The following is a 24997-nucleotide window of genomic DNA, read 5'->3' on the forward strand; positions in this document are numbered from 1 at the left end:
TGGGCTGAAGCTGATTAGCTATTACCCAGTTCATAGAGACGTATGGATTGCTCTTTTGTTTCGATTCATATGTATTCAGGATACGGGCATAATGCTCTGCCTACTTTCCACCCATCTTTTTAATTGGATCCTGTCCCTGTCCTGTGTAAATGGTGGCTTTTCATTGGTAATTAGGCTTAGTAGTCCCACCTTAGTACCGCTTTGTCTCTTCTTGTAACCTCCCATGAGGACGCCCCTTGTTACATGTGTTGTTACACTCTAGGTTTTAATTACAGCCTCAAGGCACTATTTTCTTAAAGGCCTTCAGACAGGACACTCACTTGGTCCTAAACTAGGTTGGCAGTAGTTACTTTACTCAATAGCACATTTCACATTTATATTAGAACTTCTATAAATTTCCCTTCTTCAGCTCCACATAGAGTACAACCTAATCAGGAATTAATATAATAATTATTTTGTCACATTTCAAAGCAACTAATTGTATATATGGACATAGCTAATTGAATGTACTCGTGGTACTGTCTTGCATGCAATGCATTATGGATAGGGTGGATTTACCATATCTTCTGCAGGGTGCAGTACCATATGTGACCAAAAGTTTATGATGCTCACTAGGGACCTCTAGGAGCAGCTTCCGGTACTGCTCATAGACAAGCAGTGCTGGTGCTTTGCTCACAAGGGACCTCTAGAAGCAGCTTGTGGTACTGCGCCTAGACATGCAGTGCTGGTGCCTTGCTCACTAGGGACCTCTAAGAGCAGCTTGCGGTACTGCACCCAGACATGCAGTTCTGGTGCCTTGCTCACTAGGGACCTCTATAAGCAGCTTGCGGTACTACACCTAGACAAGCAGTGCTGGTGCCTTGCTCACTAGGGACCTCTAGGAGCAGCTTGTGGTACTGCACTGAGACATACAATGCTGGTTCCTGGCTCACAACGCAAGCATTTGCAATGCACTAGGTTTTGCATTACTGAAAGTATGAGCTATTGGCGTTGCATTAATTTTCGCAATGCCAACACCTCAAACTATCAGTAATGCAAGACCTATTGCATTGTAAATGCTTGTGTTTAACTTTCGCAAGGTTGATAGAGATGGTATCCTTAATGGAGTTACCGCATAGAATACCAAGACATTTAACATGCTTGGAATTCCAGTTTAAACCAGATTCATTAAACATCTCTTTGAGACAATGCCTGTTAAGAGGCATGAATTTTGATTTATAAATAGTCAGTTTGTATCATGATATAATAGTATATTCCTTTGATATCTTGAAAAGTTCTGGAATTGGAACTTAAGTGTCAGATACAAAGAGTATAAAGTCTTCTGCATTTGTAGAAAATGTAATCTCAATGTCTGCATGCTTATATCCCAAAGATTCACTAGTACAACAATTTCTTTCTAAAAATGCCTCCAAAGAGAACATAAAAAGTAAAGGGGATAGTGGACAGCCCTGCCAGGTCCCTCTATGCAAATGCAAATAAGGGGATTGTAAACCATTAACAAAAATGGTAGGTGTGGAATAAACCAAACTGATATATTTGAGAATTAAAACTGGGCCACTTTAATGCTCGAAACATGAAAACCTAATGTACACAGTCAAAGGCTTTTTCAGCATCAAGTTGGTGTGAGGGTCATGGCTTTTGGATTCCTGGTGAATAATTAAAAATAAAAGACCTAGAATTACCAGTAATAAATATACCCATTACAAATCCAGATTGTTCCATTCCAATTAAATTGGGAATAACTTGATTGATGCATAATGCCAATATTTTTGTGAAGATCTTACAATCAGTGTTAAAAAGGGAAATGGGTCTATAATTTTCACAAAGAGAAAGGTCCTCATCTTTCTTAGGAATTATGCAAAGCATCACCTCAACAAAAGTACCTTGTGCAGCACCTGATGAAAAATAACTTGAACAAAAAATATATGTTTTGGAACTAATAACTGAGAAAATGTTGAATAAAATTTAACAAAAAACTCATCTGGGTCTGGAGACCTATCTTTATGTAATTTAGTAATAGCTGTTTGAATCTCTGCTACCAAAAATGACTGTTTCTAAAGAGGAATGGTCAACAGAATGTGTGGGAATTTTAGGTACAGAGTTAAAAAATTCTTCCATGTCATCTTGCAATGGATTATGTTCAGGGGTATATAAGTGGTTGTAATATTCCATAACACCTTCTAAAATGTTTGAATCACTGCTGTATCCATTTCCACCACTGTCCGATATGACATCTATTTTAGATTCCTGTAGATAATTGGCTAACATTTTACCTGATTTATTACGTCCGCCGTAGAATTTTGTGTTTACTTTTAAAAAGGATGTATTTGCATGTTCAGCTGACTTTTTGTTAAAATCTAATTTAGCTTTGGTTAGGTGGGCTGAAGTGTTGTTGTGATTAGAGGAGAAATATTCCTATTCAAGAGTTTTTATATGTTGTAGTAACAAGGCCTTTTTTTAAAAATAAGTACGTTTTTAGATGTAACATAATTGATATCAAAACCTCTAGCTAGAGCTTTATATGCATACCAGATTAAATTAATTGCAGTATGAGTAGCAAGATTAGTTCAAAAGCATTCTGTGGTAAACAAATGGTGCATTCTTTAACAAAAAGTTTGTCAGTCAATAAAGCATTATTAATCTCCAGCTGTTAGAACAAGAACCATTTGCCAGGATATCTAAGTCAACTATGACAGGGGCACGGTCAGAAATAAGGATAGGACTAATTGCCTGTTTCATGTGTTTCAAAACTTTATGGGTTAAAAATATGTAATCTATCCTTGAGCTACTTTGTTTTGGAGCTTGCAAACTTTTGAAGCAAGAGTAGATATTGGATGCGACATCATGCATGAATATGTGAGATCTCCGTACGATCATGTGATCAGCAACCATCTTGGCTACATACAAAGTTTCGAGCCACAAGGCCTTGCTTGGCTTAGTTTCTGGATGTGTGCACATCTCCAGCACCAAGCCCGCTCTTCACATGGCCCCTAATCGGAAATCAAGAAAGCCAACTTACATGAAATGGAAATGCAAGACAAATATTGTCTTCAGAAGAAAACTCCAGCACCACATCCTGAACCTGGTAAAATCCTGCAAAAAGAAAATTAATCACAAAAGAATACAATGAGAGACTGATATAACATTTCTTAAATTTGTACTTCAATTTTGACATTGATAGTATCTCATGAGACAAATCCTGCACTTCAGAAAAAAATATGATAACTTGAAAAAATTGCAATTCACTGAAAGCTGAATTAATAGTTCTAGAAATAATTCAGAGACTTGATTATCAAACAAAAGGAAGACATCATTCTACATTTTGAGAAGTAATCAAGAAAGTGATTAAGGACTTGTTTGTCACTAATTTGTTGGAAGGTGCATGATATTAAGTGTTACCATAGTTACTATTGTGGCTGCAGCAACACGTCCATTTCTCGGGCGCGCGGTGCAAACAACCCCAAGCATGTGAGGTGATGGGCCGATGTAGATGACACGGTCTAGTCTTCTGCACTCTCCTGCTTTGGGCCGCCTCTCAGAAGCCACGCTAGGTGTGGTCGGGTTTACGAGTGCAGCAGCATAAAAGTCACACTCAGGAACCCATCAGGCCTGTAATTTCATTTTTTTTTAAAAAATAATTACCTTGATGCCGCACCAATGACCACAACATGCTTCATACACAGATCTTGTACCAGCAGCAAGGTGCACAGAAATACATGGTGCGAAATGTGAAATAAACATACAAATAGACATCATTTGATGCACCACATTGCTATTGGTAGTGCTGGCTGCACAGGATAGGGGTGGGTTTTCTAATGTGTCTGTGTGTTTGTATAGATCACTCTCTGGGGGCTCAGGCTACTGTCCAAGGACTCCAGGATCATGACAGTACCCCACCATCGAATTCCCCCCAAGACTGTAGTAATGGCTCGAGGTTTATCAGGGTAGCGGGAGTAAAAGGCTCGCTACAGGCATGGTGAGTGTTGTACATGTGCTAGTGGCTCCCAGGAACGTTCCTCTGTGCTCAATCCCTTCCCCTACAATAGATAGTGCAGCTTAGAACAGATATGTTTAGAGTCAAGGAGTTTTTATACTTCGTACTCGTATTTGTCTTCCACCTCTTTTGGTGGTGGAGGTAAGGTTTTTCTAGTTGCTGGTTGATATGGTTTCAATAGAGAAATGTGGAATACCGGATGAATCCGGTATATGTCGGGTTAGGTCAGTTGTATAGCCACTGGATTTAAGATGGTATGGATTATGAAAGGGAATATGAAGCTTGGCAGAAACTTTCGCTTTCCTTTCGGTATGAGATGTATGGTGGTCAGCCAAACCAAATCTCCAACTGAATACTATGGCTGTGGTGTACAGTGGCAGTCTGTGATTCGCTTTTGGGATTCTTTGGCCATAGCCAAATGGTACTGATCTTGCTGTTGGATGGCTCGTAAATGATAGTGGAAATCATGTACTGCGGCGACTGGTGTGGTGCTACTTGTATCCTATGGGACATCCTTTTGATGGTATTCTTGGGTACAATAAAATGGGGAGATCCCTAGCTAAGTGTGTTCGGCATTATTGTAAACAAATTCTATGGCCCATAATACACCAGCCCACTCTTCATCACAATCTAACAAGACACATCTTAGGTACTGTTCAATTGTTTGCTTAGTGCCTTCAGTTAGGCCTGTCTGGGGATGGTAGCTTGAGGCTAGACGGATCTCCATGTTTAATGACCTACACAAAGCTTTCCAGAAATGGGAAACGAACTAGGTTCCACGATCAGAGATGAAGGAATGCCATTCAGGCACATTATGTTAGTCATAAATACAGAGGCTAATTCTGAGGCTGCAGGAAGTTTCTTCAGGGGTATAAAATGAGCCATTCTTATTAGGTGGTCAACTACAGTTAAAATAGTGGGGTATCTGAATTTCTTTGGAGGCAATTCCACTATAAATTCTAGTGAAACCGTGTGGCAGAATTGTGGTGGAATGGAGTTGGGTTGCAACAATCCACTAGGGGCTTGGTGAGATACTTTACCATGAGCACAGCTGGTGCTGGTTTCCACATACTTTTGTATGTCATCAAACATGGAGGGCCACTAGAAGTGAAGTTTGGCTGGTTAGTACTGTTTTATAATCCCAGTATAAGTGGTAAGGAGGCTTTCATGACTGAGTTTTATAGCAGTGAGCTGCAATTCCTGACTACGTATGGATATCTTGTCTTGTATCAAAGGTAAACCTTTGTGAAAGGCTAGAAGTGGGTATAAGTGTAGCCATTGTTCTGGTGTTTTCAATTGAGCTTTCTTTTTTACATCATCTTGGAACTCTGCAGTATATACGCTTGCCTGAAGATAGAATAATTGGTTATGGTTGAGTAATTTTTTCATATGCGTCCTTTTCTCCTATCCGAGACAAAGCATCAGCATTGGAGTTGTCGTTCCTTGGATGATAAGTGATTATAAAATTAAAATCATTAAAAATACATTGTCCACCTGAGTTGTTGAGTGGACAGAGCTCTTACAGATCATAAACATTGTAAATTCCAATGATCTGTATGGATCGTAACTGGATGCCTGGCCCATAGTAGGTAATGTCACCATTCTTCAAACACTGGTTTTATGGCTAATACCTCCCAGCCTGCTATTGGGTGGTTTATCTCTGCTGGTACTAACTTTCTTGAGTAATAAGCAATGGGGTGCATTTGTCCAGTTTCTATGTTTCTCTAGGACAATATTCCCCTCATTGCGTACTGAGATTCATCTGCCTCAATGATAAAAGACTGGGCTGGATCTGGGTGCATTAATATGGGAGTAGTTGTTAACTTTATTTTCAGTTCCTGAAAGGCTTTTTCAGCTGTAGAATTCTACTCAAACTTGACCCCTTTATGGAGCAGACGTGTAATAGGAGTTATGTTGTCAGAGATAAACCTCCCGTACAAATGTGCAAATCCTAGCAAGCTTTGGATTTGTTTTATTGACGTAGGACTAGGCCAATTTATAACTGCTTTTACTTTTTTTGGGTCCATTTCAATGCCTCAGGGGTGAAGAATATAACCAAGGATCTCGGTGGTGTGGAATTTGCTTTTTTCCAATTTGACATACAGGGAGTGCCTTTCTAGTTGTTGGAGGATCGCTCTTACTTGTTTTACATGGCCAGGCATGTTCTTTGAGTAGACTAAAATGTCATCAATATAGACCACACAGCAGATATTCAGGAAATCCCTCAGAACCTCATCAATGAAAAAGTGAAAGACTGCGGGGGCGATGCAGAGTCCGAAAGGCATGACTTGATATTCGTAAAGAACACATTTAGTTCTAAACGCAGTGTTCAATTCTTCACCCCTTGAGACTCGCACAAGATGGTATGCCCAATGCAGATCAAGTTTTGTGTAGTTGGATGCATCGTTAATCTGGTCCAACTGAGTAGGCATTAATGGCAAGGGGTAGTGGTTCTTAATTGTTTCGATACATATTCTGAACGTCCCTCCCTTCTTTGTAACAAAGAACAAGGGTGATGACACAGAGGATTTAGAGGGCTGGATTAACCTGTTAGCTAAGTATTCATCCAGGTATGCACAAAGATGTTCACTCTCTTTTTCTGTAAGTGTGTATATACAACTGCAGGAAAGTGTACAATCTGGCACTAGATCTATCTTGCAGTCATAATCCATATTTAGTAATATTGGTAATAGGGTATTTGCTTTTTGTTTGTCGAAGACTTCCAGTAAGTCAGAGTATTCTTCAGGTACCCCCTCGGGTGCTAGTGTGCTGTTTACCAGTTTGGGGAAGTCATGACCCTGAATTGTTTAGTTTGTAACAGGGCATTGGCATCAGGAGTTGGTGCAATAATCATCAGGGGAGAAGATTACAGTCTTTGTCTTCCAGTCATTTTGAAGGTTCTGTAGGATGAGCCAAGGGATACCAGAAATTAAACAAAATTGTGGGGCATCTATAATATCAAAACTGATGGATTCAGAATGCGAATGTTCGCAACTCATTACAAGATTTTCAATTTGCATTGGATTAGACCAGATGTCAATTCCTTCCCATCTAAGGCACTTACTGATTCTGGTCTTTCTTTGAAATCCTAAGGCATGAAGGAAACCGGTGTCTATAACATTTCCAGTGGCTCCAGAGTCTAAGAGAGCGTCCACTGTCCACAAGATTTGTCAACCAGATGAGAGCTTCACAGAGCTAATGAAAAGGTAGGGCATGGTAGTGGCGAGCGGCAGTGTTTTAGAGGCCAAACTGGATGACAAGTCTGTCAGTTCAGTAGTTGGTGAGACATTTGGTTAACTGCTATGAGATTTGATTGGGCAAGTAGGACATTCTTTGATAAAATGTCCAGATGTCTTACAATAAAGACATTGGTTAAGATTTCTCTGCTTATCCTTGTTTTCCTTTGTAAGTGGGCTTTGAGTGGTTCCGATTTGCATCAGGTCTGATACATCGGCCTTACCTGAATTGTCATTTTTATTGCTACTCCTACCTCTGACAACAAAGACTCTATAGTCAGTTTGCTTCCCCTTTTCCCCTTTTCCCCTTTCGGATAAACGATAGTTCAATTTAACTACCAGATCAATGAACTCAGCACAGTTGTCAGGGTGATCTAAGATCTGGGACAACAGATCTTTTAAGTCATCCTTAATTCCCCTGTAGAATGAAGACACTCTTATTTTCTGGCCGTTCTGCTTCTATGACCAATCTATTAAACGTGGTGATGTAATGCAATAGATCAGAGGATACTTGCTTCAAATTTGGTAACTCATTGTCCGCTGCTTGAACAAAGGCTTGCTTGGTGAATAAGCATTTCATGGCTTCCTTAAATTGCCTATAATCATACAAAAGAGGGTCATCTCATTCCGCCAAAGGAACCAACCATAATGCAGCATCTCCTCTTAAATAGGACAGCACAAAGTCGATCCTGGAGGCATCATTAGGAAAAGCTCCTGGCCGAGCCATTAAATGTAAATGGCACTAGTTTAGAAAAATACTGAGTTTACTACTGTCCCCATAGAACCGCTCTGGGGGACTGAAAGGGATAGGTGAAGGCTTAATCACCTGAACCTGAGTCAGTGGAGTGCCACCTGAAGAGTGGCTCCAGAGGGAACATGAAAACCAGGGGGCTTAATCACTGGTTTATTCGGATGTATTGGCAGTGGCAACACCCAATGTTGCTTGTGGGTCTGAACTTGGGACTGAACAGTGGTGAGGTCAAGCCACAAGGCAGCATTTTCTGATTGAATGGCAGCTAGCACTATGTCTCTGTAGGGGTATTTGTAAAGTGCAGCTGCTACTCCAAGGAGTGTCCTGGCGCTGGATGCTGAAAGGTATCGGTGGAGGCATGGGAAGAAATTATGGGCTGGAGAAAAAACACTTTTTTAGCTTTTTCTGGAACAACTAAACATGTAGACTAAATGCTTCTGAAGGTATGGGGCAGTTTGTTTCAGAGGGACAGGCCCAGGAAGGAAAGGGCCTTACCCACCAACCTGGCCTTTTTAATATGTAGAGTGCTGGCTAGGAAGAGATTTGAGGAACGGAGATTTCTGTGTGGGACATAGAGCGAGATCTTGCGTTTTAGGTAGCCAGGGCCCATTCCGTATAAGGCTTTCTTAGTCACCAGTAATGTCTTAAAGATGATTCTTTTACTTACTGGAAGCCAGTGTAGACTCCTCCTCCGAGGTTTGATAAGTGAGCATCACGGGGGAGTAGTACTGGCCGCAAGATATGATCAGGGCTTGAATCACCTGTTGTCTGGCCACCACAGAAAGCAGTTACCAAAATTTCCGGAGAAGACGCAGGAGTTCTAAACAAGTCCCCACTGCTGACTTTACTTTGGTGAGAAATAGCAGCTGATTATCAAATTTAAAGCCCAAGTTTTTCACCACCTGATTTTTGATAACAGAGATGGGAGCGTCAGGTGGCCAGAAGGACTGCAGTCGTATTTCTGCATCCAAGCCGAAGAAAAGTAGCTCCGTCTTTTCCGCTTTGCATTTCAGCTGTTTCACGGCCAGCCACCCAAATACTGCTGTAAAGCAGGTTCTAATTAACTTACCATGGCAGGGCTCATTGTTCTTCTACTAGCACAATGGCTATGTCCCGGAAGGAGACTTCTGATTGATCCATAGCATCCGGGCGAAGCAATCTCTGTGGGCTTTGCCTTATGTCAAGGGGCACTACAATGTTTGATTACCCGAAAGCCCACACAGCTTGGTTCACAGCGATGTTATGGACCAACTTCTTCCCACCCTACCTTACTGCCTGCGATTTCTGAAGTGACGCGAGGGATGTTCGGTAGGAGTCAAGTAAGAGGGCCTGGTGGTTGGACGTCATTGATGCCCATCATGCAACTGTTGACCTGCAGTCAAAAAGGATGGTATCCTAAGTTCACTGAATTCTCTATGTTTCAGTCCCCCACCCTGTAGCATTGTCCTGGGAGCAATTAATGGTTGTATGTTCCTACCTTCGATCAATTGCTCTGCTTTGGACATCCTGTTGTCAGTCCTGGCATGACGTAGTTTGGCTGTCTGTAATTCTACCTAGGGATGTAGAATGCGTAGTCAGAGGTGTATGCAAATTTGGTACTTAATAATGCTCACAAGCTTATATACCGCTAAACATTGCTAGTGGTTCCTGTTAATTCAGGTAAGTACACCAGGTTAGTATTAGTCAGTATTTTTCTTGTGAATAAACTCGCACCCTTTAGCACCACAAGGTTATATGCACAAGATCAATATAATGAACATACAAAAACACCGTCCCAATTGTTCCAGTGGCTATTCCAGAATTCACTTCTAATCAGTGATGCCAAAGTCTTACTTGTGTTGGGTACCAGGTGCCTGCTTGTCTTAGTACTTACTGTATTGTTCTTTAGTACTCACTGTATTGCTCTTTCCTTCTACAGGTTTTGATCTACTGGTTTCGATCTCGTAACAGATGATTAGAAGAGAGACTGCGCTGCATCCTGAGCCTTCTACAATGCTCAGGTAAGTGCAGGGTGACCTGTCCAGTGGAGCAGCCCAAGCTGCTGCCATACATAGTGAACTCTTGAGGCAAAGCACCTTCTAGAAATAGTGCGTGGCTTTAAATATCAAGGCCAAGCCCAACATGGCTACCGGACGTCGTCGAGATCCTACGTAATATTTGCGACGTTTATATATATATTTCTTTTTTTAACAGTGACCGTGAGAGCACAACTGGCCTCAATGGTAGCTATCTGGTAAAAACAAATTGCTTAATATGTCAATATTATCCCAACAAAACTGAACCACAACATGCTTTGTACACCAGCAGCAAGGTGCAGAGAAATACATTGTGCTAAATGTGAAATAAACATACAAATAGACATTGCTCTTGGTAGTGCTCACTGCACAGGATAGGGGTGGGTTTTCTAATGTGCCTGTGTGTTTGTACAGATCGAGTTCTCGGGGCTCAGGCTACTGTCCAAGGACACGCAAACAAAATATACAGAGGGTGTTAGAGGATAAGAGCTGGGACACCCAACCCAACTTTAGGAAAGTTTAGTTCATACTCAGGAGAAAAACACAAAGTTTTCTGTGAAACCCTCACCCCTTGATGGTATGCTTCATCATAGGGTCCTTCCCTTTCCGCTGCGGAACGGGGTGTGGTGCGACCAAACGAACTACGCGGGAGCACTTTCTTTTGACTATGGGAAACAAGTTGGTCTGTGAGGGAGGAGTGGGGGGAAAAAAGGAAGACAAACTTTTAAAATACATGGCTAGTGGGTAATGACTATTTTATTCCGACCCCTAGTCGGTATGGTTAAAAACAGGGGAAATAATAGGACATAGGGAAGTAAGGTTCCTACCTCCTAATGGTCGACATGTTTCTAGCCTACCCCTCTCGGCTATTCTTCATACATATGGTTGTGTAATGCCTAGTTCCACTCCTGCTGTTGTATACTAACCATAACATTCAAAATTACATATTCATTAGGCAGGTGCATACAAACGGGGAACAACCTTTACAACACAACTTTTACAACGCACTGCCATTACAACGAAACTGTTACAACGCAAATGCATTGACAACGCATGCCATTACAACGCAAGTCTTTACATCGACTTGCACTAGATGGCGTGCTAACATTAAAAATAGTGTAGTTTACTATCCAAACACCTTCCCTACTGTTACGTGGACTGGAGTTAGAATAGTAAATTACACTTTTTTAATGTTAGCAGGCCATCTAGTGCAAGTCGATGTAAAGACTTGCGTTGTAAAGACTTGCGTTGTCACTGCATTTGCGTTGTAAAAATTTTGTTGTAACAGCATGCGTTGTAAAAGCATGCGTTGTAACATCATACATCCATACAAACTTAATACCACCTGAACCTTGTTTGTACTTTTTCGATTCTGTAAAATACAAAAAGGAGAAAAAGAATGAAACTTTCCTAAATCAGGGTCACAGCTTGAAATCAGCGATCCCGATGTCTTCTATACTCTGTGCCTTCCGTGTGCACCTTCAGGATGAAAAAAAACATATTGTGACTTGTTTATCTACAAACTAGCTATCAGTGGCAAATCTAGTGAGCTCCCAAATTGAGACAAACGAGTCGTCAAACGATATAGGTTTTGTAACACACATAGTAGTCATAACAAAAGTATACACAGACAGAGACAAAACACACCACGTACATATAAAACTTTCAGCCATTGCTTCATGGCACGTCCTGTGGAAAGTGAAGTCTGTAGTCACACACTGTTAAAAAGAGCATATTCAGATTTAGTAGAATGCTGGATAAAGCTGAGGGCAGGGTTCATAATGTGCCTCAGCGTGGAGTACTTTAAGCCCCTTCGTTAATGGTTGCTTGTGAAAATGGGCAGCCAGCGAGCGCTTACCTCGTCAAGACTTCGCTTCTCACACCAACTTGGGTGCCGCTCGGGAACCGTATCTGCCAGTGCAGGGGGCTTCTGCTGGTTTAAAGCAGTGCAAGTATGTACGCATGTTGCATACTCGCTACAAAGAAGACTAGAGCGTAGGAGGAAAAGATGGCGTTCGCATAATGGAGCAATTAAGTCTCCATGGAAGTAATTATTATTATTATTATTATTAATAATAAATTTATTAGGCGCACAGCTACCCTGGTAGGGTTTCCCGGCGCAATAAGTCTCAAATTTAGACTAGGTAATTTAGGCCATTTGCTGAATGAAGAGCCATGTCTTAATGTCTCGGTGGAATTTTAGATAAGAGGGTTCCAACTTCACATGGTTAGGAAGGGAATTCCAAAGTTTCGGTCCGAGGTACGAGAAAGAGCGTCCGCCCATTCTTGTCAGTTTAAATCTGGGAAGTGTTAGATTACCCTGGGTAGAGGAACGCAGAGCGCGGTGTGGTATGTAAGGACAGATGAGTTCTCGTAAATATACTGGAGCTGCACCTTGTTTTATTTTAAAAATATGGCAAAGAGCTTTGAATTTAATGCGGTTGTTAATGCAGAGCCAGTGAAGATCCTGCAGAAAAGGAGTAACCGAGGCTCTACGCGCAATATGACAAAGAAGGCGCGCTGCAGAATTTTGAACCATTTGCAGCCTCCTAACAGGTTCCTTGTTGCAGCCTAAGTAGAGAATATTCCCGTAATCCAATCGGGACATTATAAGGGATTGGACTACGGTTCTTTGTGTAGAGAAAGGAAGTATCCCAATTATTTTCCGCAGCCATCGTAATATGGAAAAACAGGTTCCCACCGTGCTTACTGCTTGTTGCCTCATAGAGGGTTGGCTGTCAATGATGAAGCCTAAATTACGGGCTTGGGTAACTGGCTGAGGAAATGAACCCATTTCTTGAGGCCAGTGAGAATGATTCCAGAGATGTTTATCTTTCCCCAAGATGATGACCTCCGTTTTATCCCCGTTTAATTTCAGGCAGTTGGTATTCATCCATTTCGAAACTTGGAGTAGACCGTTCCTTAAAGAAGATATCGTATTGTCTTTAGAGGAGGATAACGAAAAGATTATTTGAGTATCATCTGCATAGGAGTAGAGGGTGAGTCCTGCGTCCTCAACGATGGTAGCAAGGGGACGCACATAGATATTAAAAAGTAGTGGACTCAAAGTAGAGCCCTGAGGAACTCCATATGCAGATGCTCGAGAGGTGGAACAAACCCCAGAAGAAAAGACCTGGAATGAACGGTCACTCAGAAAAGAGGACAGCCAAAGCAGAGCTGAACCTTCAACACCTGCTAACTGAAGAGAATTCAGCAAGATAGGGTGAGACACGGTATCAAATGCTGCGCTCAGATCTAATAAAATGAGCGCCATGGTCTCACCCCGATCTAAGCATTGCCGCAATTTTTCAGTTACTCCCAAAAGGGTAGTTTCAGTAGAGTGGTGCGTTCTGAAACCCGATTGGGAGGGGTGCAGATATCCCGATTTTTCAATATGGGTAGTTAAGTGAAAGTTGATATGCTTTTCCAAGATTTTAGAAAATACTGGTAGAAGTGAAATAGGGCGGAAATTCACCAAAACCGAAGGATCGGCATTGGGTTTTTTCAGTAACGGAATCACCATCGCATGTTTCCAATCCATTGGAACATGTGATTCACGTATTGATGTATTTAGGAGATCTCTACAGAGTCTCAATAAGGTTGGGGAAAGTGATTTTAGAATGTTGGCTGGTAAAGGGTCCAGAGGGGAGCCCGAGTTTACCCTGGATAGACAATATTTAAATGATTCTTCATTAAGGAGAGGCCACTGTGAAATTTTCACTGTGTTAGAATCGGAGTCCTTTTGCACTATATTAGGGGAGGCATCCATATATCTCGTACCTGTAACAGACAGATTTGAGTCCTGAGGCAAAGTAGGAACAAATTTACTATATATTGTCTTCACTTTTTCAGTGAAAAAATTGGCAATATTGTTGCATTTGGTAACATCCAGGGCAGGGGGTGCAGGAAGAGTGTTTGCCCCGGATAGTTTTTTGACCACTGAGAACAGAACTTGCATAAAATGTCATATAATAACTTGTGTCTTGTCTTACCATAAATAGAGAAATAAATTGGCGCACATAGACATATAATAAAACTTCTAAATAAATAACCAGATTATATAAGTATATACATTTTTTACTCTGAGCCCATGAGAAAAAGAGAGTAAAGGGAGGGGAAAGAAAGGGAGAAGGGAGCAACATAAGGGATCACAAAAGAAAATAATAAATGATAAGTGTATAAGTATGAAGAATAATGGTATTTAAACATACTCTCGAGAAAAGAGAATAATCCAAGAAAAAAAGTGCGGGTAGACCTAATATAATTATAAATATTAGATAATTGAATCTGATGGGTATATGAATATAAGAAGTGACATTCTAAGTGACAATGTGAATAAATATTTACCATGAGATAAAAATATCTGTGCTGATTTAAAGGAGAAGAAAAGGAAAGAGTGATGCTCAATGATATAGATAAAATTAAATCAAATTAGATTACAGCTGCAATATCTTACTGTTACGGATCCAGGGGAGAAAAAGTACGAAAGAGAGAATACGAAGAAGATAGGGACAGAAAAGAAATATTAAAATGTATAGAAAAGGTGCAAAGAGGTTATATAAAAGATCAGCAGGTATATTATGTGAAATGAAAAAGGGGAGAAGAAGAACCTATATGCATAAATATGTATATTAATAGGCGCACAATTATATATAAATATTCATAAAAGGAGTCTCCAAAAGCAATGGAAAATAGTAGATAGATATGATATGCATTAGAAATAACTAATCACCAGTAGTGAGTGGGAAAAAGATTTGGATTAATTACTGTGCAGGTTGGCTATTATCATTAATATTAGTATCTGGACTTGAAAAAGGTGACCATACTTGAAGAAACAGATCAGATTGGCCCTGTATGTTGTAAATGATACGCTCATAAAAAGCTGTTTGAATCATAGCCACCAACCATGTTTCTTGCGATGGTGGTTGAGGTGATTTCCATTGCTGCAGTATACAAATTAAAGCTGTAGCTAAAGCTGTGTGTAAAAGTCGAGTTTGAGGTTTAGAAAGTGTTTGTGACTGATGTATATCATGCAAAAGAATGGTGGCATGTGAGAGTGGAAGTTGTAAAGGCATCGTAGAATGTAAGGTTATACCTATATAATTCCAGAAGGATTGGATCACGGAACACCCACAAATGATATGAGAAATGTTACAGGATGTACTATCACATCTCCAGCAATTAGAATGGGGAAGCAAGCCAGCTCTATGTAGTGTTGTTGGTGACCAATGCCAATCATGTAGAATTTTAAACAGACAAAATTTCAATCGTGCTTCACGTGCACCTCTATTCAGGTTATCAAGGATTTCAGACCATTCATTATCGTTATAGGAGACTGATAATAGGGTTTGCCATTCAGCACGTAAGGTTTGCGATAAATGTTGTGAAAAAAGATGTAATGTGAGTGTTTGATACAAACTAGACGTAGCCCCTTTAATCTTTCCCCAGGTATGGAGATATGTTACAATTGGTGAATCATGCAATAGCCATGGCGGAGGTCCTAGACTCCTCCGTAAGGACTGTCGTAACTGTGTGTACTTTGGAAGTTGTATATCAGGCACATGAAATTCCTCTTGTAATTGGGCGAATGTTTTAAGTTCCCGGTTAGATAGGAGTTGATCTAGGGTAGAAATACCTGCTATTTCCCAAGTATGCCAAGATATTCATTGTCTATTAATACGGATGCTAGCATTGTTCCATAAGGGAGCTCTTCTATGAAGACGAGGATGTGAGCCCATTAAGCGGTGCACCCTTTGTCAAGCTCCGCGCATGGCCAATAGAATGGGATTTATGGGATCACGGGGACGAGACTCAGCGACGGACAAGACAGAAAGACCTGTTTCTGTTAATGGAAGATATCGTTCAAGATGTACCCATTGTGGTATATCAGATGTTTCTGGAAGCATGAATGACATTTTAGCAAGCTGCAGTGCAAGGGCATATTGTTCCACTGAGGGTAAGCCCATTCCTCCATAGGAACGATGAGCCTTTAATTTTTAAGCTGAGAGACGGGGTTTAGTTGAGTTCCATACAAAGGATTTTATCTTAGAATCAATTGAGCGCAATATGGTCAAAGGAATCTGAACAGGGAGCATACCAAGAACATATAAAAAACATGAGAGAGTAACCATTTTAATGGCTTGTACTCTGCCCCATATTGAGAGTCCCAATGCTTTCCATTTTTCAAAATCACATTGCATCTGAACAATGAGGGGATTCAAATTATCCATTACCATACCCTCTAGACCTTTGTTCAATAGTATGCCCAAATATTTGAGGCGAGAAGGTTGCCACTGAAAGGGAAAGCCTTGAATAGCCGCTATTGTAGTCCCATCTGAAATGGGTAATGCTTCACTTTTGCTCCAGTTAATTTTGTATCCGGAAAGGTAGGAGAAGTCATCTATGATTTGTAGTATAGATGGTACAGAGGTGGGGAGATCTGTGAGTGTAAGGAGAATATTATCTGCATATAAATAGATTTTGGAATCTCCTGTCAGAAGAGGAATACCCTTAATATTGGTAGATTGATGTAGTGAGGCTGCAAACGGCTCCATAGCTAGAAGAAAGAGTAGCGGGGAAAGAGAACAGCCCTGATGAGTGTCTCTATTGATTGGAAATGGGTTTGAGACAAAGCCCCCACAGTTTACCTGTACAGAAGGATTTTTGGACAGCAGACGTATTTTGTCTATGAATTGCTCCCCCAAGCCAAATTTTTGTAACACCTTAAAAAGATAATCCCATTCAATCCAATCAAACGCCTTTTCCGCGTCAAGTGACAAGCCTAAAGCATCATTGGGAAGATTTTTGGCATACCATAGTGTGGGAGCTAGAGTGCGAAGATGGTTCCTAGAAGAACGCCCCGAAACAAATCCTACCTTATGTAAACGAGAAGCTAAGATGCTAGCTAAAATTCATTAAGGATATGGGATGATAACGGCCACATAATAAAGGATCTTTTCCAGGTTTGGGTAACACAGCAATGATGGCTTTATTAGATAAAAGGCCTAAGGAGGCCTCATGCTCTGCTTCACGAAACGCAAATAGAAGAGAATCGATTATGTCCGCCCCCGCCCATCGATAAAACTCTGCAGGAAACCATCTTCTCCCGGGGCCTTATGATATGGCAAATTAGTCATTGCATGCAATATTTCTTCCTTGGTAATTTCACCCTCTAGTTAAATTCTATTCTCAGCTGATAAACATGGGTAGGTTCACGTTTGTAAGAAAAGTATCCAGTTTATCATTGTCAAGTTGGGTTTTTACAGTGTAGAGAGATTGATAATACCGGGCAAATTCATTAACAATGTCTTGAGGTTTAGTTAACGTAACACCTCCAGCTGACTTAATAGCCGGTATAGCCATGGCTGCTTGTTTTTGTCATAGCTGGGCTGACAATAACCTACCCGCTTTTTCCCCCTGTTCATAATGCCTCACTTTCGTTCTATGCAGAGCGTATTCTGCCTTGGAAGTAAAAAGATTATTCAAAGCCATACAGGCTTGTTCTAAGCATTTATGATGTGGAAGTGTTGGATTGAGTGTATACAAACGAGTATAAGACACAATTTCTTGCTCTAATTCCTTTTGTCTAGTAGCATTTTGTCGATTAATTTGTGCTGCATCTCTCATGAGCTGCCCGTGTATAGTGGCTTTTGCTGCTGCCAAGGAGTTCTGCTCAAGTCAACGGAGTCAACGGATCCTTGATTGACGGAGATGAAATATTGAAAATGAGACTGCAATAGAAGTTTGTTTTCAGGTGCTTTATAACCTTGAATGTTTAGACACCAGGGCTTGCGACCTGGATTAACCAGTTTGTAAGGAAAGTAGAACTGGAGAATGATCAGAGATCGCTGCCTCCAATATCTGAGAGTCCTGTGTCAGTTGAACTACATTATGAGAAATTAGAAAGTAGTCCAGGCAAGACAGCGTACCATGTGTAGGCGAAGTAAAGGTATATTCCATATCCATCGGGGGAAAGAGACGCCAATGATCTACCAAACCATTATCCACCACTACATTGTTCAAAGCTCTATCTGCCACATTAAACTTATCTAGAGGGCCTGTTTTGTCCAGAACTGGGTCACGTACTAAGTTCCAATCTCTGCCGATGAGCAGTTGGGAAGCACCTATCTCAGTTAAAAGACGATTCAGTTGAAGAGGGAATTATCTTTTTGCTCCAATGGGGCCGTAAATTGAGCCAACACAGATGTGCGATTCGTAATTTGGCAAAGGCATATCGTCAATCCGGATCAATTCAAGTTTTTAAGACTGTCACCGGTGAAGATTTACGGATGAGAATTACAACTCCACATTTGCGAGTAGGAGTCGGGTCTGGATCTGCTCCCTTCTGTATACTGCTGTGGATAACCCTTCCCACCCGATCTCTATGCAATTTTTCAGATTCTTTAGAATCAAGGTGGGTTTCTTGAAGGAGAGCTATAGCCACATGTTTTGATTGTAAATAAGAAAGTGTCTTTTTCCTTTCAATGTAGTGTGTCAATCCATGAAAATTCCATGTTACTACACAAAGGTTGTGCGAAAAGACCATGCCTGACAAAAATAGGAAAGGGGGCTAGCAAAAAGAACTTACTAGAGATATCAGAATGTGACAAAATAAATTAAAGGGTTGGTATTGTGTTGTTATATACACTGAAGGAAAGTAGTAAAATACGAGAAAGAAAAAAAGAAAAGACGATAAAGAAAAAGAAATGAAAGAAAAAGGAAAGGAAAGAAATGAAAAGAAAAGAAAAGTAAAGAAAAGAAAAGAAAGAGGGGTAAGAAGATAGAAAGAACCCTGGTCCGTAACAGAAATCAAGTGAATAGTAAGTGGACCAAATGAGTAATACTAATTAATAATGAAAGAGTATGTGTGTGAATGTAGCTAGAGCTGTGTTCAACAAAAGGAATAGTATGTAGTACAGATGACAAAAAGGGGAAGTAGAGAGGAAAAAGCGCCAAATTTAAAATGGCAGAAGGGGCTTCAAAACCTCTAACCACGGATCTAAACACTACTGGAGCACTGCCACGAGGAGGGACCCCATTAGGAGAATGAAACAGTGGTTGACAAATCTAGAGCCGAAAGTGTCATTAGAATGCATAGAATAAAATGTACTCTTATATTTAATAAAGAACATAACAATATGTTATGATATTGTAACATTAACACCTACTGGTGAACCCTTGAGTTAAAAAGGGATTAATATGTTTATAAATAAATAAATAATACATGAAGATTAAAGAGGGAGAAATATTAACAATAAAAATAACTATTTCGTTGAGGAGTGGAATAATGACAATCTTAATATGCATTAATAAATACAGAGAATACTTACCATGTATATGGGAAGAGGAATAACAATAAACTTGTTATTGAGAGTCAACATTATTAACATTACATAATCAATAGAATGAAAAAAGAAAAGGAAACAATGTAAACAAATCATTAATAGTAATACTCATCTAGTGAATTATAAATGTAGGGGTAAGAGAATTATTATAATGCATATAATGAAGTTGTGAGAGGGATGGGCGGAAAGTAAAGCGAGGAGGTCTTAGGTAGGGCTGAATGATGGCTGCATTTATTGAAAAACAAACAAAACAACAAAATCCTTTAAGCGGTGAGGTATAGAGGTTGGGGCTTGGATGTCGTCTTCTCCCGTTGGTTTGGTGAGGGGTGGTCTTCTCCCGTTGTTGGAACAATGTTGGCACAACCCCGGAGTACAAAAGAAAAAGGAAAGGACAATCAGTAGGGTTGCCTCGACTGTTGTAGGCCAACGTGAAACGTGTTATATTCCACCACCGTCGGTTTTAGAGCACCACTGAGGAAGTGAAGGGGTGTGGCAAGCAAGAATCCTTGGAAGACCGGTTCTACAAAAAAGGGGGGGGGGAAAGGAAGAAAGGGTCTACACCCAAATTAATAATGTCCAAGTGGAACGGGAGTGAGGGAACGACCGCCGGAACAGAGGCCCACAAAAGAGGAGGGGAAAAAAAAAAAAAAGACAAAACGGGGAAGATAGGATGATGTGTACGACAGAGGAGTTTTGTGACCACCACACGTCCCTGAGTGCCCCGAGTCTCCCAGACTCGCCTCCCCTTCCCTATGTCTCTGTCCCCTGCCCTGTTCCACGTACCACTGGAGCCACAGCTCTCCGGAGCTGTGGCGGTGTGATGGCGTCCTCCGGGGGTGTCCACCACTCTTCGGACCACTCTTCCCGCTCGGCGTCGCCTTTTCCTCCGGAGGGCTGGAGCTCTTCGTCCGCCTCTCGTCCGGGCTCTTCGTCGGCCTCTCGTCCTGGCTTTCCGTCTGCTTCTCGTCCTGGCTTTCCGTCTGCTTCTCGTCCTGGTTTTCCGTCTGCTTCTCGTCCTGGTTTTCCGTCTGCTTCTCGTCCTGGCTTTCCGTCTGCTTCTCGTCCTGGTCTTTCGTCTGCTCCACTGTTTCGCTCTTCTTCTCCCGGCACCTTTCTCACGCGCCCCCCTATCTCGGCGTCTTCCTGGTTTTCAGCGCGAGGGTCCGCCCCTACAGCCCACGACGTCTTCCGCCATTGGCCGACACCTCGGGAAGGGCGTTCTGAGTCCTGCGAAGGAGAGGAGCCGAAGGAGGTTAACCCTGTCTGTGCTGGACCCTGGCTAGCGAGAGGTAGCTTCTCTATGTTAGGGGTTTCCACAAGGGTCATGGGCGGAGTGATATCCAGGTCCTCCTCACATCCCCCTTCCCTAACATTCTTGTTGGCAAGAATCCCATCAAGAGGATACCGGGATAAATAGTCAGCGTTAGCCTGGTCTTTTCCCTTCCTGTGTTTGGTGTGAAAATGATAGGGTTGTAGGGCTAGGAACCATCTTAGTATCCTGTCGTTATGTCCCTTGTTTCTAGATAGCCATTCTAAAGGGGCATGGTCTGTGAATAACGTGAATTCCCTTCCTTCTAGGTAATACCGAAGGGAATCAACAGCCCATTTAATGGCTAGTGCCTCTTTTTCGATGACCGCGTAGTTCTTCTCTCGAGGGAATAATTTCCTGCTTATATACAGGATAGGTCTTTCCTGTCCCCGGGAGTCGACTTGAGACAACACTGCTCCCAAGCCACTGTCGGACGCATCCGTTTGCAGAATGAATGGCTGTGAATAATCCGGGCTGAGCAACACCGGATGACACGTCAAGGCCTGTTTTAGTTGGTGAAAGCCTGGAGGAGAGAGGAAGTAGGATGTCTCAGTTCTTTCTCGGTCTGTACATTCTTCTGCAAAAGGTCTGTCAGGGGGGAGGCTATTTGTGAAAAATTGGGTATAAATCGGCGATAATACCCCAAGACCCCAAGGAATGCCCTTAGCTCTTTTTTTGACTTTGGGAATGGGATGGTGGTGATAGCGGCTACCTTTTCTGCTTGTGGTTTGATGTATCCCTCTCCTAAAAGATATCCTAAATATTTCACTGAACGGGCCGCGAGTCTACTCTTAGCTGGGTTTATGGTTAGGCCAGCTTCTCTCAAAGCTTGAATGACTTTCCGTAGGTGGGTAAGGTGGTCTGTCCAAGTGGAGCTATAGATGATGATGTCATCTATATAGGCTGCCGAGAAGGCGGAACAAGGCCTTAAAATGGTGTTCATGAGGCGTTGGAATGTGGCAGGGGACCCGTGGAGACCGAAGGGAAGAACAGTGAAGTGATATAGGCCATTCGGTGTTGAAAAGGCGGTTTTCTCCCGGTCTTCAGGCCTTAAGAGCACCTGCCAATAGCCTTTGCACAGATCAAGGGTACTAATATTAATATATCGGGCAGTTCCTAGACGCTCCACCAATTCATCGACTCTCGGGAGGGGGTAGGAATCAAAACAAGAGATCTTATTCACCTCCCGGAAGTCGATACAAAACCGTGTGGAGCCGTCCGGTTTGGGTACCAATACAATCGGGGAATTCCATTCACTATTGGAGGGCTCAATGATACCCATTTGCAACATTTGTTGTACTTCTCCCTCTATTGCTTGTCTACGGGACTCCGGGATGCGATAAGGGCGTAATTTCACCTTTGTATTGGGGGGAGTCGTGATGGCGTGCTCTATCAGTTGTGTTCTACCTGGTTGTAACGAGAACACGTCCTGCAAGGACTGAAGCTGGGTCATTAATTCCCTTTTGTTGGTTTCAGGAAGATCCCCATCTATGCTTTGTACAAACAGGGGTTCGGGTTCCCGGACAAGCCCTATCTGTACGGGAAGAGCCCCCTCCCACTTCTTAAGCAAGTTAACGTGATAAATCTGAGTATTGGTCTTTTTCTGGGGATCCAGTTCCAGACGGTAGGTGACTGGAGTGACCTTTTCTCTAATACGGTAAGGGCCTTGCCATTGTCCTGACATCTTATGGTCCGAGGATGGCATCATCAAGAGTACGTAATCATCAACGGCAAAGGAGCGGGTTTTGGCCTTTTTATCGTACTGTGTTTTCTGGGCTAATTGGGCTTGCTCTAGGTGGGTGTGAACAATACTGCGAATCTGTCCCAGATGGGTTTTTAGGTTCATTACATATTCGGGCAGGGGTTTTGCCCCTTCGGGCTCCTCCTCCCACTCCTCCTTTAACATGTCAAGCAAACTACGCGGTTGTCTACCATAAAGCAACTCAAAGGGAGAATACCCCGTGCTTTTTTGGACTTTGCAACGTATTGCGAAGAGAGCCAGAGGAAGCATATCTTCCCATTTCCGTGACTCAAGGTTCAGTAGTTTCTTTAACATCGTCTTGAGGGTGGCGTTGTAGCGTTCTACCAGCCCATCTGTTTGGGGGTGGTATGCTGAGGTACGGATTTGCTTGATGTCCAGGGAGTGGCATACCTGTTTCATGAGGCGTGACATGAAGGGGGTGCCCTGATCGGTAACTATTTCCCAGGGAAAACCTACTCTTGCAAAGGTGGAAATCATGGCCTTGGCTATTTGTGAAGCGTTCGGCTGGCGCAAGGCCACGGCTTCCGGGAAGCGAGTGGCATAATCGACCAGTACTAACACGTATCTGCAACCACTGCGAGAGGGTAACAAGGGTCCTATGATGTCCATTCCCACCCTAGACAAAGGTTCCGGGATGATGGGCATGGGATGTAAGGGCGCTCTTGGTGGTAGGCACCTGCTGTTTTTTTGGCAGGTAGCACATTCTTTGCAATATTTCCGCACCTGAGAAAAGACGCCAGGCCAATAAAACCTTTCCAATATGGTCTTCTCTGTTTTATCCTCCCCGAAGTGACCCCCTAACAGGTGACTATGGGCAAGGAATAATACTTTTTCTCTATAGGACTGGGGCACCAATAATTGGGGTGGTGAGTCCTTCCCGCCCTTTCTATATAGTAAGTTTTTTTTCATAAAAAACTGGGGACCTACTTGGTTGGGATCTTCCTCACTTGTAGCCTTATTCCAGGCTTCCCGTAAAGTCGGGTCCTCCCGTTGGGCTTCTTGAAACCCCCGTTCGTACTGCCATATGGGGCTCTCCGGGCTTTGGGTTAAGGCGACTCGTGTCCAGTCCCTTTATTCTCTTTTCTTCTGCTTTGCACTCTTCCGGCATTTCCCTGGGGGACAATCGGGTTCTACCTCTTGGGAAAAAGGTGCTGATTTCCTCCATTCCTCCCCTTCTGCCCAGGTCTCATGAATCAGCTGTGACATATGTGGGTAATCGTTTCCTAAAACTAGAGGTTCCGGTAAACGAGGAATGAGCCCTACTTTCACAGGTTCTGCTTTCAGGGAAGGGTCATGTTGGATTTCCACCTCCGTGGTGGGATACTGACGACTGTCCCCGTGCACGCATTGTATGGTGACCTGTCCCGTAAGCCTTGGGTGGCCCCCCGGGATCGCCTGTGGTTGCATCACGCTTTGTAAACAGCCCGTATCGATTAATGCTTGTCTTTCTTCTCCGTTAACTTGTACTGTTCTATGGTAGGGAGGACGGCCGCCAGAAGGGTTACAATAATAGTTGCGGGCCAAGCCCACCTCCATAGGTTCCTCCTTCTGGGGGCAAAACCGGGCTATGTGGCCTAGGGCTCCACAATTGTAACATTGGGGTCCTTGCTGTACTGGGACTCGGGTCGGTGAGATGGAGGGTCCTGGCAGGAGGGTAACCGGGTCAGGTTTGCGGGCGTGGTGGGGTGGTTTGTTGGTTTTTAGAGGGGCTCCCGGATGTTTCCAATGTGTGTCATCCCGTCCTCTTGGGGATTCGTGGGCACGGTAGAAAGCACTGGCAATGTCAATAGCACGATCCAGGGTGAGACCCGAATGTTGTCTTACCCATTTCTGTACATTCGGGTACAGGGAGGATAAGTATTGCTCCAAGTATACCTTCTCCATTATTTCCTCTTTTGTTGACAACTGAGGTTTCAACCACCTATCAGCCATGTCCCGTACTCGGTAGGCCAGAGCACGAGGGGTTTCTTGAGGGCCCTCCTTCATCTGTCTCAAACGTAAACGAAAAGTCTCTTCGTCTATACCCATTCTCTCCAGTATACTTCTCTTGACGTCTTCTTATGGGGTTACGCCCGAAGGATTAACCGCTTGGTAAGCCGCTTGAAGTTCCCCAGACAACAGCGGACCCAGGTATTGTCCCCACTTATCTTGGCCCCATCCTGCGGCCCTGGCCATGCGCTCAAAGATGAAAAAGAAGAAATCGGGATCCTCCCCTTCTACATATTTCTGTAGGACCACAGAGAGGAACCCCGCTACTCCTTTTTGTTGGCTAAGGGTGTCGGCCAACCTCCCTATGGCCGTCTCCTGGGTTTGAGTTTGTTCGGCAAGAGATTTATGTAAGCTTGCTCGGTCCTCTTCTGCGACTGTTAAGAACCTTTCCATGCAGCGCTCCAGCTTTTCCTGGCTCTCAGCCATCTTGCGTACGACTGCCTCCATCTTTCCTGATCCCACTTCTGACACCAAATGTGAGAGGGATGGGCGGAAAGTAAAGCGAGGAGGTCTTAGGTAGGGCTGAATGATGGCTGCATTTATTGAAAAACAAACAAAACAACAAAATCCTTTAAGCGGTGAGGTATAGAGGTTGGG

General features: G+C 42.7%; 1 long non-coding RNA gene across 1 annotated transcript in view; it reads left to right on the forward strand.

The window, feature by feature from the left end:
* LOC146862855 (uncharacterized) overlaps positions 1-24997 on the forward strand; it is a 165837-nt gene that overhangs the window by 72386 nt on the left and 68454 nt on the right. The window contains exon 2 of the long non-coding RNA XR_014978190.1: positions 9900-9981. This is a non-coding gene — a long non-coding RNA (uncharacterized LOC146862855). The remainder of the gene's footprint in view (positions 1-9899; positions 9982-24997) is intronic.

The sequence above is a fragment of the Triturus cristatus genome, chromosome 2_2, assembly GCF_964204655.1.
Source record: "Triturus cristatus chromosome 2_2, aTriCri1.1, whole genome shotgun sequence".
NCBI classification, from domain to species: Eukaryota; Metazoa; Chordata; class Amphibia; order Caudata; family Salamandridae; genus Triturus; species Triturus cristatus.